Here is a 3418-nt window from a genome sequence, read left to right as displayed (position 1 = left end):
GGCTCTGAACTGAATGTGGTGCTGTATGGGAACGCGATGCAAACGCCAATGGCACAATGGATAACGTGTCTGATTACGGATCAGAAGACTTTAGGTTTCTACTCCTTCCTGGTTCGTGAAGAAGCTTTTAAACCACGCTACTCAACACTGACATCGTAGTGTGTGCGGTCCTACACAACCTTACTATCGACTGGATGAGTCTTCTGTTCAATCTCCGATTCTTTCCGCACATTCCTGCTATTTCACCACCGTTATTGTAGGATAACAGCCACAGACACGAGAAGATATACTATTCCGAACAAATGTCTTAAAAAATCACGTTAAAAAGGGTGACAATAAGTTTTTGTTTCTTTAACGTAACCTTACTTTTGCCTGTAAAGTTCACATTATTTTCTGTAGCCGCAAATCCCCAATATTTCTGCTGTCTCCCGAGAAACACAAGCGTGGAGTCAAATCATATTAAATAACACAACACATCTATTAATTTAACACCCAGATGTGACAGAACACATGTAAGACTTACACACAGCTTTTAATATGCTATAGTGAATTTGCAAGTGTCCTGGGGAGGGAAGAGAACTGATATTAAGGAAATACATATTTAAAGGGGATGTAAGTCTTAAATGTGTTTTGTCACATCTGGGTGTTAACTGAATAATTTTTTAGCATTATTTATTGTGTTTTGACTCTATACTTGTGTTTCTCAGGAGACAGCAGAAATATTGATGTTTACATTTATTTTCACATTCCCGGTGATATTGACTTAGGTACTCAACTATTTACTCGTAGTTTGACTCGTGTCAAAAGTTGAAAATCTCTGCAAACATCAAGATGGCTAAGGACGTGGAAAGAAACTCAATCACATTTAGAGAAGGTAATGTTTAGATCGGATTAATTCGAAGTGTGTCTCTGCGTGCGTTTGATCTACCAACGTTGTGTTTAACTGAAGGACACCCTGAGTGTGGCATAGAAACTAACACATGTCGTATTTTTTCTACATTCACAGATTTTTGGCTAAAGTAAAAACAAATCGTTGTCATTTTCTTGCCAGCTGGCAGTAATTCTTTTGCATTGATAAGAAAGATGAGCACTTTATCTTCCGCAATGTGTGGATTTCTTGAAAAATAAGCTGTGCCAAAAATGAAATGAACACTTCTTTTAAACATAATGCAGAAGCATGTTGTCTATACCAATAAACGGTGCGAGAAGACAGGAAGAAAAGCACCGCTGGGATTTGAACCCAGGATTTCCTGTTTATTAGACAGGAGCTTTAATCAACTAAGCCACAACGACGGCGAAGCAATATCCTTTTACAGCCAATTGCACACACCGCTCTGTCACATCTTCGTTCGGTGTGCGGTGAGCCTGCTCGCTGAGCATGTTGAGAAAGGATGTGCAATGGCTTTTATCCGGCAATTTCATTACCAAGGAGCTCAATATGCTTTTGATGATCTACAGGGTGTCCAGTGCAACACAGGCGATGGACTGCTAGGATTTGGAGCCAGGATTTCCCGTTAACTAGACAGGTACTTTAACCAACTAAGCCACGGCGCCGGCAGAATTCTCCTCTTTTACTGCCACTTGGACACACCGCTCTGAGACACCTGCGTTCAGTAAGCGCTGAGTCGGCTGGCTGAGCACGTTCCCTCCTTTACATTCAATAGGAGCCCCGACACGAAGAGAAATGGATTTTATTGTGCACTTTTCATGTCCAATGCGCTTGACATCTCCCAAGGGCGACAGAGTTCATTTACGACACTTTTCCTTTCTTTCTTTCTTCTTTCTGTACTCTTTGATGAAACAAAACGAGAAATCATGTAAGGGAAAATGTCTTTTTTCATGGAGAAAACATGCACCAGGAAATGTTGTGTTTAGAAGAAGTGAGTTAACATGAAAAGTGACCTAATTTACCGGAGCAAATGCTCACCTAGCAAGATCTGCTTTACTACTAGAGAGAAGTAGAGTGAAAGACGTGATCATTTCACGCCGTTGTGGAACAAAACGCTTTTTTCTTGGAATTCTAAATCAATTAGAAATTCAGAGCGACACATAAAGGCTTTGTCTGCTTAAAAGTGATGATTTTTAAAAACTGATAAAAATGTAGAAAACACGTTTCTCCCGTAGAAATTTAAGATGGGGGTGGGGTATTACTAGTAGCGGCGCTGAACTCACCATGGTGCAATTCAGTTACGTGGCGGGCTAGTGGTTTAATGGATAACGTGTCTGATTTCGGTTTATAAGATTGTCGATTTGACTTCTACCGGGGTTGTGTGATTTAAATCAGGCTCCTCAGAAATAGATGTCCGTTATGTAAATGAACCGCACCTGAAAGCAAACGTTGGGTCTGGGTTCCTTTCTTTCCTGCATGAAATAGCAATCGTTACAAAAAAAACACCAACTAATGTCCAATAGTCCAATAGTTAGTTATTTAAGTAAACATGAATATACTGTAAGGTCTTGGTACACGGGAGTGGATTTCAACCACAATTAAAAAAGGGCAAATTATAATTACAGGCTTCAAACACTTTTTCATACAAAAGTGACCAAACACTCCCTAACTTTCAGGTTTGCTTGAACCTGTAACAAAAAAGCGGTCTGAAACTTCCATTCTCTGATGTCACTTTCTCTAAAGTCAGACGTGATGTTTCGCGGACGTGCAGTGTGCCTTTTCTCTTGTCGTGTTCAAGATGAAACGCTGCATAAGCTCCTGACTGCGTGTTCTGTACTGTTCTGTTATTTCGTTCAGATTACCTATGTGGTGTACAGATAAAACTGAACAGCGTGGTGTAATTCCCGGGTTTGGCACCAGCAACACCTGCAAACCCATCAGCTGACCTCGACGTGATTTGAACACGCAACCTTCTGATCTGGAGTCAGACGCGCTACCGTTGCGCCACGAGATCACTCGCTACACGTGCTTTTAATTCCCCCAAAGAGAAAAATCAGCGTCCCTGAAAATTTTTTTTTTCATTCTCTCCTGTGAGGAACACCGCAACGAGGGTCTCTTCTTCCCAGACCACAGATTATTCTTCCTGCTCGGCTCTCACACAGGGAGCAGACAAACCGTCTCCACTAATGTGTTTACTACATCTATAGATCTGACCCCCTACAGCCCCGATATTGCTGGACAGGATATTTACCACCAGCCTCGTGAACTTCTCATCTTGACCTCTCCCAGGAGGAGCACAATTAACACAGAATCCCCTCTCCATTTAGCATTTATCAAATTGCGTGGATGCAGACATCACTCAGAATCACCTGTATGATTCTCCCAAATTCAGACTGGCTGTGCTTTCAAAAATGTATAGGTGACTAGCTTCCTAACAGTTTTAACAACATTTGAAAAAGGCTGTTGATGCATTGGGCTTGAACTGACCCCGGGTCAACTGCTTGGAAGACAGCTATGCCCGACACTACA

At 41.6% G+C, this 3418-nt stretch overlaps 1 non-coding gene across 1 annotated transcript; it reads right to left on the bottom strand.

Annotated features, from left to right (window-relative positions):
- Positions 1–2831: 2831 nt before the first annotated feature.
- On the bottom strand, positions 2832–2903 carry trnaw-cca (transfer RNA tryptophan (anticodon CCA)). The gene has a single exon. It is a non-coding gene; the product is annotated as a tRNA-Trp (tRNA).
- Between the last annotated feature and the right edge of the window lie 515 nt (positions 2904–3418).

The sequence above is a fragment of the Atractosteus spatula genome, assembly GCF_055471065.1.
Source record: "Atractosteus spatula isolate fAtrSpa1 chromosome 10 unlocalized genomic scaffold, fAtrSpa1.hap1 SUPER_10_unloc_8, whole genome shotgun sequence".
Classification (NCBI taxonomy): Eukaryota; Metazoa; Chordata; class Actinopteri; order Semionotiformes; family Lepisosteidae; genus Atractosteus; species Atractosteus spatula.
Note: the sequence above shows the minus strand (reverse complement) of the source record. Positions and strands in the feature narration are given on the sequence as shown.